Source organism: Protopterus annectens, chromosome 15.part0, assembly GCF_019279795.1.
Source record: "Protopterus annectens isolate FY-2018-M chromosome 15.part0, PAN1.0, whole genome shotgun sequence".
Classification (NCBI taxonomy): domain Eukaryota; kingdom Metazoa; phylum Chordata; order Ceratodontiformes; family Protopteridae; genus Protopterus; species Protopterus annectens.
This window is the reverse complement of record NC_056749.1, coordinates 332447862-332464515: the sequence shown is the minus strand read 5'-3', so window position 1 is coordinate 332464515 and position 16654 is coordinate 332447862. Positions and strand designations below refer to the sequence as shown.

At 38.4% G+C, this 16654-nt stretch overlaps 1 long non-coding RNA gene across 1 annotated transcript in view; it reads right to left on the bottom strand.

Moving 5' to 3' along the window:
* The window catches only part of LOC122790082, a 235008-nt gene extending 219279 nt beyond the window's left edge, over positions 1-15729 (bottom strand). The window contains exon 1 of the long non-coding RNA XR_006362918.1: positions 15324-15729. This is a non-coding gene — a long non-coding RNA (uncharacterized LOC122790082). The remainder of the gene's footprint in view (positions 1-15323) is intronic.
* Positions 15730-16654: the final 925 nt, after the last annotated feature.

The window sequence follows — 16654 nt, the reverse complement described above, 5'->3', positions numbered from 1 at the left end:
ATACCCACTTGGGCTACATAATTCAAGAGCTCCATCTCAGGTCATTCACACCCACATGTACAATGACAGAATTGTATTTGTACCTGTTGTTGAGGGACCTGAGTGCATGCATTATGTGGTGGATCCTGGCACCTGACAGGCAGCTGACTGTTACTTTCTCCTTACTCAACCTATTGAGTGGGACATCAGTGTGCCTCACTATCTAATCACCTATGACTAGTGTGTTGGGCATGCTGTTTTGTCTTAGGGGTTTGGTTGAGTGGCGCACTGCTTAGGAGAGTTTCGTGTCTTGTGATTAGTGTTGTGCTGTGGTGGTCGAGTGCGTTTCTGCCTTGGAGGTCTCTGCTGTTCGGGTATAATTTTACTGAGAGCCTCTGCAAAGGCTGGGTGTGTGGTTTGTGTTTTTATGTGAAAGCAGTGCTGGTGTCTGTTTTGGAGGACTATATGTTCCATGTGGTGTGGTGCAAGTGTTGACCTTCACCTCTTGACCAGATATTCCGGTCTTGGCTGGAGAGTGCATGGCTTTCAATTTGGATATAAAAGTGCATCTCTCCCTAGTCTGTGTGTTGGGAGGCAGGAGGAATTATTAAAATAATTTCAGGTTATTTGGGGGGGGGGGGTTGTTATAAAGGATAAGGTATTTACTTCACAGACACAATGTACAGGGCTTGATTCTTACCTTTAGAAAGGAAACACTCTAGGCTTAAAACGGCCTTCATAGTCAGCTAGTCCAGTACTCTACTATGAAACTTATAGCATCCCATATCACTTCTTAAAAATAAAAAGACAACAGTTTTTACAAAGTTCAACAACTTAGACAAAAAAATTAGCAGGAATATGCATATTAAAGAAAATCACAAAAAAATGCACCAAGGTAAACAATTGCTAGAAAGTCCGAATACCATTTCTAGAGTAGCCAGTTCAGAAAGGGGTCATTTAAAACTGCTGCTTGTAATTACTTTGACAAATACAGACAGGGATAAACAAGTTTAACCACCAAATATCTTTCATTGCAGTTAACTTGAACACCTCTCTAAACCACAAACTGTCACATTTAAAATAAACCTTTTTTCTGTGACAAGAATGAGGCATAATTACTCAACATTTTTTAAATACATTTAATTAATCTTTTGGTATTCAGCAGTTTCATACAATTAGATTATATCTGTATGGGTTTAACATATAAAATATATTTTCATAGAATAGCATTTATAGAAGAAATGGTAATTTAAGGTTTTTGTCTCACGTTTTTAGATTTTTTTTTAAACTTCAGTGGAGGTATGTGGATTAAAAAGCCTGTTCTAAGATTAACAATTTTTGCCATCTCAATTTACATCAAATAAAAAATCCAAAAGTCTTGCATTTAATCAAAACAAACAATCAAATTTCCTCTGTAATACCAATTCTTTTAAAGCTTAAATGTTGAGCATCCTGTATTCCTTAACAAAAGAAAAAAAAAGCTACTAAGTCAGAGTTAGAGCTTTAATTTCAGACTCACACCAAAGACCTCCAGCATACTGTGTTAGTGTCAATGCTGCTGGACCAGCAAGAGCCTATAAACAGATTGCTCTTGGGAATTTTACCTTTCCTGCCTTATCCTTTCAATATGGAAATTCTCCAGCAGGGTGATTAAGGATAATTCACCTCCTAGCTATTTTCATAAAACATGGCTGTTCCAAACAATGGAATGATATAGCAGCATTAAGATATAATTTGTCCTATTTTAATTCAATGAAGGACAAGGCAAATGTAAAAGACATTTTCAACCATAATAAAACCTCCGTCATCCAAATAAAAATAAGCTCATAACAGGTTGCAGAAAGAAAAAAAAAAGTCCTTCTCTTTCACCCTTTCTTGCAGCTGCTCCAAGCATTAGAATCTAACTTTACCTTTGCTTCTTTATCATCGCTTTCTCACCTGTAAGAATTTCTCCCTTCCACTCTATATGAAAGGGTAAGGTGGAAGACAATTTTCATTGCTGCTTACAGAATACTTAATGGTTTCACACAGTAATGTCCTCAAAAGTCAGATTTGCCAACATGTTTAATTTTCTGTTTGCACAATGTTTTGATTTTGCTTTTTATCATAATGTTTGGTGTGTTTTTTCCTCAGACTTCCCATTTATTTATTATGTAATGTTTCCCTAGCCTTTATCAGGCACTTTTACATGGGTATACCTGAATGCACTTGATCTACACTTGGACCAAGCATGAAAAGAAGGTCTTCTGCCTAGGTGCTCTACCCTGATAAGCTGCCCATCATCAACATTACTACAGGGATTCTTCAGGTACCAAACAATCAGTTAGTCATTTTTGTACAGCTTTTCACCATGTGAGTAAACAACCTTAGATACATTTTTCTTGGATTAAGCTAGAATCTTCCAGTCACAGCCCAATGTTTCTTTTCTAACCTTATCATATCCAGCTTCCAGCCTAGATCTCAAAAGGTTGAAAGGCATCAAGAATTTCAGAAGAGTCATGAACACCATGCTTTTGAGTATTTAGAACACCTACATTACAAAAAGTTGTGTTGTCCAGGAAATAGCCCTTGAGATTCACAAACACCTGACTGCAGTCCTGCAAAATGCCTATTGCAAGTAGGTGAATTTACCCAAGCAAGAAAAATGCAATTCAGAAACAGCTTTATCTTCAATATCAGCTAATCTGAATCTCTTGGATGACGGTGCATTCTAACATGCCTTTGTAACATTAGTGTCCTATGTATCACATTGATATGCGAGCCCCCAACAGGCATACACATTCACACAAATTAACCCCACCAATTCTTGGGTGGACTCAAGGACACTGTCATACATTCACCCACACATGCTCTGACAAACACTCATGCAAACAACCACCCCCCCTTCAATTCTTGTTCAGACTCACAGACATAACCATTCACCTACATGCATGCACACACACTCAGTCTTGATACCCTACATAAACCTACTGCTTTGGCTCAGGCAAGCTGCACTCATACACAGTTATCCAGCTCCACACTTCTGCAGACATGCACGCAGTGCCACACATACACTCTTACACACCTCCAGCCTTAAAGCTCTACTGAAAGAGGGCATCATCCATTGATTTTATTGGTGACTACTGTCTTTTGGCAGAGTCAAATTTCAGCCAACCACAGTAATTTAAGCGGACAAGCAATTCTCTAAATCACTTATCAGCATAAACTGGTAGCCACAGGTGTTTCTGGGGAATAGCATATGGCTGATATGGATTGGCTCATTACCATGCACTACAGCTGGAAGTGTCCAACCTCCACACTAATGCCTCTGTGTTTGGAAAATCAATGTGCTATGGCAGTCTCTTTATCAGAAAGGGTAATAGCAAGGAGTTAGCCACTCCCAGGAATTGTGTTTTGAACTATGAATTTCTATTGAGTTTATTACTCTTTATCCAAAATGTACACCATTTTCAAAAGAGAATAGCTGAATTTACTCTTCTGGTCATTTATTAAAGCAACAACAGACAGTTATTTAACATCCAGTTTTATAAGCACCTGGTATCAGCCTTTACATACATTTCTCCTTTATGGATAAGGCAGTACCTTTTTGGATTCTATACACTGTTTTTTTTTACGATTAAAACTTTCCTGATGTCATTACTTTCTTTACAGGCAACAGTGGCAGACAAACTGGGTGATGTTTATTGCAGTATACATAAATGAAAGAATCAAAGAAGAAATATCAATTATTACACATGTATTTCCAGTCTCCAGAAGAGAAGGTAATGAAGAAGATAACACATCTGTAGTGACAAAATATTGAAACTCAAAGGCGTCATTTAGAAAAAAAAAAAAATCGATTTTTCTGATTTTCTTTTTGTTACTGAGGATCACTTATCTGTGAGGAATAAAGGCTTGCGGCTTTGGAACAGTACCTAGGTTCCATGATTTTTGGAAATTATTGCGACTGAGCTCATTAATGAAGTTTTAAGACCACTAGTTTCGTTGTTTTTTGGATATACATACATAACTTCCTTGGAGGTGAAAATCTTGCTTACAAAGTTGTCAAGAAAATAGACACTACATCCTTCACAGAACAGTCACCACACACAGACTACCAAAACACCACCAAGTTCCACACAAGGCTACACCCAGTGATTCCCAAAGAACAAAGCCCATAAGGCAAGAAAACACTTTACTAGTGCTTGTGTCTTAAAGGATTCTATAGTATGGCACACAAACACACCTGTCACTGGGCTGGATAAAGAGAAGATAACAGCTAGTGGTCTATCTGTATCTAGGATATGCAGTATCATGCATGCACTGGAGTCACTGCACCACAAGCACCGATATGATTCCATCATAGTCCACGTGGGTGTAAATAACCAGAGGCATATCTCACTGGACTATATGAAATGAAACATTATGGATCTCTCTGAACAAGTGCCACAGATAGAAAGCCGCATTCTATCTTCACCAAGGATGATGTCACAACATGAACAGAAAATGATTGATTTTAATAATTGGTTTAGTTATTGGATTCCCCTGTGGTGACATGGTCAATGGACTTTGTTTTGCCAAGGATACAAGGATAGCATGCACTTGGATATTGGATACAAATGTATCCATCCCCTTAGAGTCTTGCCAAATAACAAAACAACCAACATAGCAAAAAAATAAAAAAAAAAAAAAAACCCTTAAAGAGGATGTTAGGACCCAAAACAAGAAACTCTACACCCTACAAGCTCTTCTCACTCTGGAGAATTTAATCTCTGCTGTTTTTGAGACTTTAAAGTACTCTGGCAGTGGAAGGCTACATTGCTTTCCAGACATTCAACAGAACAGCACAGATAGGGGTTAAAGGTGGAAGTTTCTCAATCTACTTTAGCAGGAAATACAACTCTAGGTTGGTTAAACAGGATGATGCCCTGGAGTTTATCCATGTCCAAGTCTCAATAATATCAATGATAAAAAGTTTCAATGCACAAGGCTCCCTTTCATGCTCTGGCCATCTACATGTCAGCCTCTATGACCCAGGAAGCTCACAATTCTTACACAGACCTACTAGAAGTGCTCATCATCCAAATCAAATTATTATTCATGGAAGACTTATATTTCCCAGTCTATAGATATATAGTTATACTGCCTCTAACCCACAGGGACAATGTTTCCTGGACTTTATCAAACTCAAACACCCTGGACTGATAACAGAATCAAACATATTCGACCTACTCAATGACATGGAGAGCATTGCACCCCCACTACCCCCCACCATGTCACATCCTCATTGAAGTCAGACCACAAAGCGGTCTCCCTCAATAAAATCAATTTGGAAAACCCATTTAACCTCCAACAGTTAGGAACTATACTAAAGCAAACTACATTCTAAATCAAGGGACAGTTTGTCAAAATGTATGGATACCAAAATCCAGAAAACACAGCTACATGTGAAAATTATTTACAGAAATCCTGTATAAACAACATGTAAATGGCTACAGCAAGGCTGTCATACCTACCAGAAGTAAACTCAGATCTTAGCACCAGAGACCACACTGGTGGAATCCTTACCTTAATAGTCTATAAAACAGAAGAAAAAAGTCATGGCCAAAATCAGAAACAGCAACTCTCACAGAGACAAGAAATCCCTAATTCGACTAAAGAAGAATCTATGATATCTAATAAAGTCCAAAAAGCCCAACAATGATGCCAGGATAGTGTTCAAAACTACGGACAATCACAAACAAGGTCTTCTTCCACTAGGTCAGGAATCTTAAAGACTGCAATTTGCAGAAAAGCAATTGAGAATGGCTCCTTGCATCAACTCCTAATAGTACCGTGTCCTATGCCACCTTCCCCAACACATCACAAAATATCTTCCTATTTTCTTGTGATAGTCCAAGATCAAAATACACTTTTGCAATTATTATTAAATTAACAAAATATTTTTTACCTTGCTGCCACACTGACAGTCAAGACCTGCCCTCAAAGCCCTTCCATGAATACATTCACCCCCACAGTTGAAATCCCTATAACGCATTATTCCAGGGAAAGGTTTTACCTAGCTTGGAATGGGAGCCATCATCTGTGTGCTGGGTGTCACTGGGACTTAAGTCAATCCAAAGGGTTGAGGTGGAATGGGCCTTTGTATTCTCCTTCTGCAATTCCATGTGCAACCAGATCAATTGGCGCTGACCACTTTGTAGGCTGTACAATCTCTGTGTGCTCCAGTCTCCCATGGATTCTTTGTACATGGAAGAATCTCCCAGTCTCTGGGCTTAAGAAGAGATTAATGGCTAAACCTCTTCATTTTTCCTGTAGTTTAACTCCTGTACCAGTGTCACACTCAGTGCCACTGAGCCAGCAAATATTATGTGGCCCTCCAAAGAAAAGACAAAGGATCATCACATAAGCTGCTCTATCATGTAAAAAAAAAAAAAAACGTATGGAAATAGAACAAATGCTGACAAATACTGTAATTTGTATGGGGGTTATACTGGAGATCCCATCATATATGGACAAAGGTAAAGTAAAGAAACAAACTGTAGGGTTTCAGCACTGTGCTGATTATAGCACGAGTGTAAAATAAGTAGGAACTGCAATGCAGCCTATGAATGGGCGAGGCATATGTGAAAAGGGAATGATAACCCTGGGGTGGGCAGCATAGGGTGACAAAGAGCAAGGATGTAAACATTACAGAGCATCATATGGAGAGTAGCTACAAAGGGTGCAGCTCCAATCTTTGAGATGCCAACAATGTGTCGGAATAAGATGAATATTTTGGGAAGTGGCAAAGCTCAAACAATGCTTTATTTTATCTGAAATGGACAGTGGCTACAGCTTGGTAAGAGAATGGTGGAGGGAGAGTTAAAGAGAGAGCGTCAGTAATGCAGACAGCCTAGCTTGAGCAAGGATGTTAAAAATGTGCAAGAAAATAAAGACGACAAATACCAGTTCATCCATACTTACTAATTCCTTCGAAAAGTGTACACTATACAGGTGAGGCTGTTTGTCTAACTAAAAGAAGACAGTTATACATTTATTCAGATATAAAATTGATCTTCTATAGAAGCAAATAATATAAAGAGAGAACAGCTCTCATTTGCAACAGACACACAGATGAGGACTTTTAAATAGGGAAAACCAAGAGCAAAGTTAAATGCATAAATATATATGTACTGTAATAGACCATCTTCAGACACTAAAAACATGATCGACTTTAGTATGAAAGTTATTAGAAATTTAATAAAACTATGAAAAGAAAAATGAAAAATGTATAACATCCTAAACTAGTTTCTAGAGTTTCTTCTTAGCTTGATCCCAAGAGGAATGCATCCCAATAGCTTCCTATAGGAGGAATAAAATGAAAAGACATGTGGCACTGAATAAAGTGAAAGGACATGTGGCAAGTGAAAAGTATGAGAGGGTCAGTCTCTCCAGTGTACTGACAATAGCGGACATCTGTTTTCTGACTGCCACGGAGGGAGCTTCACCATGAATATTTGTTCGGGGTTGTAGGTGTACAAAGCTCCACAGACTCATGAAAGTATTCTTTAGGTGGAATCATTCTCCTGTTCTTAATCTAACAAGGCCATGCTCTCTAACAAGGACAAGAGAAGCAATAATGAGGAAAACAGCTGAGGAAGGCATAGTGCAGGGTATTCGGAGCCAGAGATACAGGTTATGAAAGATCTGCACAGAGTGAAAGGTGTGTGTGTGTGTGTGTGTGTCTTGTCTGGGGGGTATATGCACCTAAAAGTATAGATATTAAGCAACATTATGTTGCTGAAGCTGAACACTGTCTGATGGATTAAGCAAATAGTAAAATATAGTCAAACATTTTGCTGATACATTCATTTTACTTACCTAAATACCTATGAAAACTTGACAGGGAACAGCAGACCCTTATCAAATCAACTAGAGATGGATGGATATGGGGTAAAAATATCCTCCCAGTTGAAGGATAACCTCAATGCCTTCTTTAAACTTTGTTAGAAACCTGAAAAGATATGCAAGTTAGGGAACACATTTTCTGAAGACCATCACTTGGCTGAAAAAGTCACCTCTAGTCAAACACGTACAACTGTGTAAAAAGTGAAAAAAAATGATTTTGTTTGCACAGATCATGGCCAAATGGGGGCCTAGACAGAATAATGGATCAGGCGATCACCCATTCTAGTGTACCATTACTTGCCATTTCTCCCCATTTACCACAAACACTTTTCAAAAACTTTCAGTGTGCATACTATTTTCCACTTTACTTTTACAATAATTAAAAATATTTAGATTTAATTTAAAACTTTTATTTCAAATTTTATAGTTCAAACACCTATAGACATTTGCTAAATAAAACAATACAGTCCCACAATGAAAACAGACTTAGGATTAGCAACGGGCAAACTTCTCTGGCCTTGGAACTCACATTAATTGAAACTGCATTGAAACCCACATTCATAGAAAATGCACCTGGCCAGTAGCAGATTAAGTGTACTTTTGTGTTGTTTTCAAACCATAAACAGCCTGCACACATTTTTAGGACCGTGCATAAATGCACATTTGTTTTATTTCACCTTCAAGACTATAATAAATTGTATTTCTTGTTTAATACAGCACCACTTGTTAGTATCCATTTTAAATTTGCAGTTTTGAACATTTTTCCAGTAAAACAAGAAACAAAACATGAACCAATAATGACAGAACTACCCATTTCAGAGCATTTCAAAAAACAAAAGGCTACTCCAACTGCTGTCATTAGAACATCACTAATATCAGTCAACATGCACAATCCCTGCAGAAGTAAAAGCCATTCTGAATAATTCCACATTAAAGACATCTGTAACTAATACAGACATAGCTTCTGGCAAACACCTTTGCAGTTCAGTGCTTAATCTACAAATTCAGTACCTGCTGTCCTTGAAGAGTAAATTGCCTACGTTACATTAAAAATAAATGACGTGATGGTGATAAGGAATGGCTCAGACAAGTTACTAGTCATCTCATCCAAAGGAGGACACACTCAGAAATGCAGAGACTGTGCCCCCCCCCCCACCATTCTGCACAGTAGTGTAGTAGTAATCAGCAATTGATCTATCTCATGTGGAAAGAGAACCCACAGTCTTCTTCACCAAAAACAAGTGTGCTACCTGTTGCAATACTGACACTGAAAAAACCCATAATAAAGCTAGACTGATTTTGACAGAGTAATCCTCAATGATTTTATATATACACACAGACACACAGAGAAAGGATGCCTGGCAGTTGGTGTGCAGGTACATAGGTCTTTACTAGGCTATCGAACACAGGAGCCTTTTTAAGCATAGCCAAGCACCCCAAATCTCTGACAAGCTCTCCTACCCTTAATAAGTGTACGCCTGGGAGATGAACTATTTACAAAGTTAACTGTGACCATTAGAGATATAGATGCCAAATCAGGGATTAATTTTCAGGTTTCCCGTCCAATTGTCCAAGTTGCACTTGAATTCAGTTAGGGAGGAACTCTGCTTCACATGGATGGGCAGCCTGTTCCATAGATGGGGTAGTCTCTGGGATACATACCTATCTCTCCAGCAGGTCCTATTTATATCACAGGCAAGGTTCAAGTCTTTAGAACTGGTAATTATGGTGCTGTCTTGTGAATATGCAGGAGGTCCATCAGAGTGAGGCCTGACAATGCCCTGTATGCGAGGCATAGATCTCCCCTCAAAAGCCTGTAGGAGACAGAGTACAGGGATGGGGCCTTGAGGCAGTCTGCATAGGACATATTACTTATGCCCTGTATTCTTTTAGTGAGGATCCTCTGTGGAAATACCAATTGTTGGATATTCCTGGTTAGGTACATACCAAAGGGGGCATTGCACTCAAGGACAGGTCTGATGAATGCCGAATACAGTGGAAAAAGGACTTCCTCTGACTCAGATGCCACACCTTTGTTTAAAAGTTGCATACCACAGAATGATATCCTCACCACTTTAGACACATGATGATCAAAGGCTAGATTACTATCTGTGTGTGTCCCCAAGTCCCTGACTACTGGGTCAGCTCTACGGGGTATGTTGTCAATATGATAGTTACCAGGGATGGATGACTTCCCAAAAGATACCATTATGCATTTCTTGGCATTTAGTTTTAGTCCATGGCTCTGAGACCAGTTGTTTGTCTGTGTCGGCCTCTCCTGAAGAATGTGTGCCAGTGTGAGATTCAATGACTGCCCTAATTTGCAATCATTTGCAAATTTAGTCAGTCAGGGACCACTTGCATTGGCCTTGACTTCTGAGAAGTAAATGCCAAAAAGGAGCAGTCCAAGGTTTGATCCCCGAGGGACTTCACTTATGACTGGCCTCTTTGTAGAGGTGGCTTCCCTAATTCTAACTTCCTGGATCCTGTCTATGAGCCAATAGGCTATCCTCCACTGGGTGACATACAGGTTTGTACCAAACCTCTTGAGTTCTTCAACAATACCCTAGTGGGGTATTGTGTCAAATGCCTTGGCCAGGTCAAAGTAGGCAGTGTGAATAATTTTGCTCTCATCCATTGCTTTGCTGGCCTTCACAAAGAAGTCCACCAGGTTGAATAGGCATGATCTGCCCTTGACAAAACCAAACTGGGTTGGGTCCAGTGTCTGGAGGTTTACTACATCTCTGTTGATCATCTCCATGATAATTCTTTCCATAGCTTTACATACAAGACTAGTGGGACTTATGGGTCTGTCATTTCTTATATTTCATGATATTTCCTGAGGGAAGATTGAGAGGGAGAGAGGAGTAAAGCTGGAGCTGAATTTATCAGCCAGGAGGTTTGCTATATCTTCTGGCTCAGTATAGGTGGCTCCATTTACAATGAGCTCTGCACACAATTGTGTATTGCCTTTGAGGGTGCCGACATAGCTTAAGAATGCTTTGTGGTTGTTCTTGGCCTGGGAGTACAAACATACCTCAAATTTAGCTTTGGTAGACTTCATGTGTCCTCTTGAGTTGTTTGTTTAGTTCGATGAAAGCGCTTTTATCCTGCCTAGTGCTGCACCTCCTAATTTTTGCCATAATATTCTTCCTCCTGTTATACAGACAATTGATTTTGTGATTCCACCAGGGTGGCTTGTTTTTTGAGTTAGTTTTTTACATCTTCCTGATGGGTACAGCTGCCTCTATGCAGCTATTAACATACTTGTACAGGGTTTCTGTGAACAGTTCTGCATAGGCAGAACTGTTCTCAGGGTTTATGGAGGCTTGTAATTTTGCCAGGTTCTCACTTAATAGCAGGAGGTTAGCCTTAAAATAGTTCCTGAACATTCCAGGTTTAGCTGGGGGTCCAGATTTTATTTTTACTTGTAAGGAGACCATTTTGTGGTCTGACCTTACCAGGGAAGACATTACAGTAGGGGATGTGCAGCAGTCTTCCATATTGCTGAGGACCAGATCCAGTATGGTTGCACCCCTGGTTGGTGTATTGACCATCTTGCCCAGGGAGTTTGTGTTTACAAAATCTAGAAATCCCTGTGCAAGTACATTTGGTGTCATATAGGATACCCAGTTAATAGTGGGGTGATTAAAGTTACCCAAAATATGGTGTTGGGTTGAATTGTTAGTGTTTCTAATAAGTTTAAACACATGGTATGGGTTTGCTGGGTCATAGAGGGAGACCTATAGCTTGGAAGGAAGTGGTATTGGATTTTTACCTATGGTGATTTGAACATGGAGCAACTGAAGTGCATTGTCCTGTTTGACCAGCCTTGAAGTATATTTATTTTTCATGTAAATAGAGAAACCTCCACCTTTTCTCCCTGCCTGTGAAGTAGCTGATCTAAATGTGTGGAAGGCATTAAACCTTGCACTTTTGGTGTGCTCTCCATATGGTGGTCGCCTACTAATAATTAAGGTTCAAGGGTTTGACTCTCAGCAAAGTCACTTAACTAGACAGTACGCCTAGCTGGACCATTAGACACCCACACACATCCTTTTGCTCCAAGTGTAGCTGTACTCTCACTGGAACAGTGTTTGTATAAAATATAACGCAACAGTATTATTACGTTGTCATCTTCATCATCACATTAAGCATGCAAGCCATTGGGAGTATCAAAGCTACATCTGTCCGCCTGTCTCATCAGACTCAAGTTCCCTTCTATTTGACAAGGAACTATTCTTTGGCTATAAGGGTCACAACCTGTGAATCAAACCTAAAATACCAATAAGGTATTAGTACCCTTCAGTGGCTTTCCCCTAAGAAAGATTACAGATAATATTTCTCTTGTCATTTCTGGAAAAAAAAAAACATTTTACTAGAAAAAAAAAAGGTGAGGAAAACCTGGAGTAATCAAATCAGTTCATATACACATGTGCAGTTAGGAAATTAATAACATACTTCAAATGCCAATGTTTAGAATTCCAACTACAAAACATTACCTTTCATGCCACCTTCAATTTGTTTTTTTATTAAAGAGTTAATTATAGGTATTAAAAAAATAATTTGCACATGGTGTTTTTCGCACACCTTTTGCCAGTGGCTCTCCAGATTCATCTGTCCAGCTCTGTGCCTAGCTCCAGTTTGAGATGACCTCTGGAGTGGCTGTGCCAGCTACTCCTTGTTCATGGAGATTAGCCACAGCAGAAACATGCATGTACCACTACATCCTAGTCTTAGTAGGCTAGGTGAGTCCTCACAACTGCTATTCGCCCTATGATCCCTGGGGGAGGGGGATATCTAGCTACCGACTCCTTCCTTTGTTATACTGTACTATTAAATGCTAGATATAAACTGACCTGCTTTTTTAGGTTTAGCATTACCCTCTCAACATTTTATTTCAATAAATTTAGACAACACTGGAAATAATGAGGGGGGGGGGGGGTTCAAAGGCCAAAAAATATGGATAGATTTTAAATATTGCTCTTATAAACTTATAACGGTGGAAGAAGAACAGCAGTTATATTGGCATTCATTTTCTGAAGGATAGAACATCTGAAACTCAAATGTATGTCATTATTTAGTGACTTCAATCCTTAATGATCTAACAGAAAAATTTTATGAGGAACAGACCTAAAGGCGAGGCAAAAATTTGGACATTCTATGAAAACCTAGACAGTTGAAAAGTACTACTTGGGTAGACTAAAAACATTTCTCTTGCACAGTTAATGTCGCCAGCCACTTCATTTTAAGCCAGCAGTGAAAGTTGTTGAAATTAAACTCTGGGAGCTGAAGGGCATTAAACTCATTTATTAAAAGAGATCTTCTCCACACTGTAAATCTGCAGGTCATGGTACCCGTGTTGACAGGTTTCAGCCTAACAGTTAAACACCAGAAACGTCTCAAGTAGTTTCAATTTCCCACAATTTTCTAAAGATTCTGTGCTTGCTGTCCTTATGGACATTTGTCAGTGTCCTAATGCTGATGCTTCTGTGCTTGCTCCCCTTAAGACAGTTCACCTGTGCGGTCCTAATATTTGGCTTGTTATATTTATGGATACAGGCCATAGGCAGCTGTCTAGGACTCCTAATGCCAGATCTGGCTCTGCTTGTAGGGGGGGGGGGGGGGAGGTACTCAAGGTTTTGAGCCATAGAGGTAGAGAAGCTGACTCAATGAGCTACAGAGCAAGTAGAACGTGTGTATCTGTGTGTCTGTGTTTGGGGTGGGGGTGGGGGGGTGGGGTGCAGTTCCCTGACCTCACAAGCATCAGATGTGGAGAAGCTGCAATAAATAAATAATAAAGCAGGGCAGAGAGCAAAAAGATCACAAGATATTTCTGGTGTGTGTGTGTGTGTGTGTGTGTGTGTGTGTGTGTGTGTGTGTGTTGGGATACTTGTGAAGGATGGAAAAGATGGACAGAATTGAAGAAAATGAGCAGAGTATATATTAGTGCAAAGAAAGATGTTTGCTTTTTCATCCCATGACAAAAACAGTGACAAGTGAACCCTACCCAAAAATGAAGGCCACAGAAGAAAGCAAAGCATATACGGAGTCCTCTTGCGGATACAGTGTTCGTATCATATTTAAATGCTAATAAAGCATCTACAGTTCCTTCGGATGTGGAAGTGACAGTAGAGCATTACAAATAACAGTGTTAATTTAAAATACATGGTCCATGTGGTGAAAGTTTTGATTTCATTTCTTCTGCAGAACAGACTACACAACCATTTTATATCTGAACCCCTGTCTGCCTTCCTTTGTTATGTAGACAGACTGTGGAGCTATTCCTATATGATGTGTAGCACATGTTCTGTGTTCCTTTCATGTCTAACACTTGGCATGGCCTACTTGATGGTCATTGGAGGGTCATTGTTTCGTTCTTGTATGGCAGACTGTGGACATGTCCTATACAAACCCCCACAAACCTTTTCTACTCTTTCCTGTGTAAAAAACACTATGGAGCACATTATGTGTGACACTTACAGTGAGTTAGAAACTGCATTAAAAGATACGAGTGAAGCATTAATAATAGGTGTGATCTGGTCCTACAAAAATATAAGGCCTCTAGTAGCAGGAGTAATGTTGCTATGACATAAATAGTGGTTTATGTTTATTTCATTTCATATGTGGGAGAGATTATGAGTTCCAACTTACATGACCCCTGTAAAGGACTAAGCAAAGAATACTGGCAATTTATATATATATATATATATATATATATATATATATATAGTTTGGATGATTGGTTTTATAATATATAAAAATGATATGCTACCTCAATATATAGTTTATTATATATATGAGAGAGATAAACACACACACACACATATATATGTGCAACTAGTCTCTGGCTTGCAACTTTAAATTGCTGACTGACAATCATGCACTTTGCACACACAAATAAATGCAACAAAACAAGAGTATACATTCTGAGACTACATACAACCAGTTTCCTAGCAAGCAAGTTACATTAATGACCAGAATAATGTTTGAGGGTTTTGTCAGCAACAAATCTATCTGTTCTGCTAAGACAGAAAAAAAAATACATACAAAATAAGCTAGACAGTGAGTGGCATATACCAACCAGACATTGTTTGGTCCAGAACATGGAAAACATTCAGAATAGTAGTAAACAGGTTTAAGTGGCAATAATTTAAACGAAGAGACTTGTCTGACCACAGATTAAGCATAAAAAGAAAAATGATAATAATAAAGCCCTGGCCACAGCCAAGTACATAACAGAAAACTGTGGTTAAAACATTTTTTTTTTTTTTTTTTTTGTCAAGAACTAAAAATTAGTTAAAGTGGTAAAGCAATGTCACTGTAAATAGGATGAAATGAAAACTGTTATCATGACTTAACAGACTAAAATACACAAGGACAAGAGCTGAATCAGGTAAAGATTATCAGCTAACAAAAGTGCTGAATCATATATTACAGGAAATTACAGTTTCTTATTAAAAAAGCAGTCTTACCTTTTTGATGGGGTTGTTAAATCAGGTAGAAGGAAAAATTAGTAAGAATTGCTGTGTTTTTCAGACAAATGGAGATGCTTTCAGAAATGTTTCCTCTCTTCAGTCTGGTATTGAGCAAAGCTAAGGATAGGTAACATGTGAAAAGAATGAGAGAACCATTTCCTCCAGATAACTTGAAACACCTGATGTTGGTTTTCTGGCTAATACAGGGGTGGGGCTCATTGGAACAGAAAAGTATCTGCTCAGAGTAACTGAAGTAGTTTAACAGAGGTGTTAGATTTCCAAAGCTGTATTGTTTAGCAAAATGAAGTTGGATATGTTAGTGAAACAGCATTCTTGGGTGAGCTGCTGAGAAGTTTTGACTTGGAGCCTATAAACTCACTGGTGGTCTCTAAAGCAGGCATTATGGCAAGGTTTGAAAAAGCAGTGCTTTAAATAATATGGATTTCAAATGTTATACAAAAATTCTTGCTTATTTGCCAAATGGATAATCTTTCTAGGAACATGTGTTTTTTTTTATTATTATTAAGGTCATAATGACTTGCATAGATAAACACTTATAAAATCAAAAAAATTGAAGAACCAAACCAATCCTATTAAACATGTTCATAGGATTAACCTTTGAGTTACATTGTCAGACAAAGTAATCCTTTTACACTATATCCTGGAAACAGAGACTGACAAAGGAACTGTGAAAAAGTTTCATCATGGTGTGTAAAATCCTTATCAGTTTCAATTTTTGAAAGAGTGCAGGGAAACCAAATAATCTAAACTAGGTATACATATAATCAGTTACAACTGTAGCACTGATCATCATCATTAAAGGAAGCAAGTAACTTTAAGAGCTGCAGGAGTGTGAACCAGTTTTAGAAACATTAAGCATAAGTAATGAAAGATGCATACTTGTTTTCTAACCCAGATTGAGTTGAAAACGTTTGAAATATATACAGCTAAGTTGGATAACATATTTAGGACAGAAGATCAAGTGGAATTTGTATAGAATTAAACAAAATAGACTTCATAGTGGCAGGTTCTATATGAAAAGAAGATTAATAAGTTAAGATGTCCGCACTAATATGAGTAACTCATATTTTCTCAGAATGCTTTATTAAGTCAGAGTTCATTGATAAAACTTTGTGTGTGTCGATAATGTTTTTGTTATTGCCTCAGTGAGTTGTGTGTGCCATATACACCAAGACTTGCAAACTGCATGTATGAAATAATTTTGCTGTAGAGTACAAACTGATAGAAAAAATAATATTCATTTTATGGAAGGAGTTGCATAAAAACAGCATGCATTGCTTTTAGCTCTGAAACACAGAATATACAGA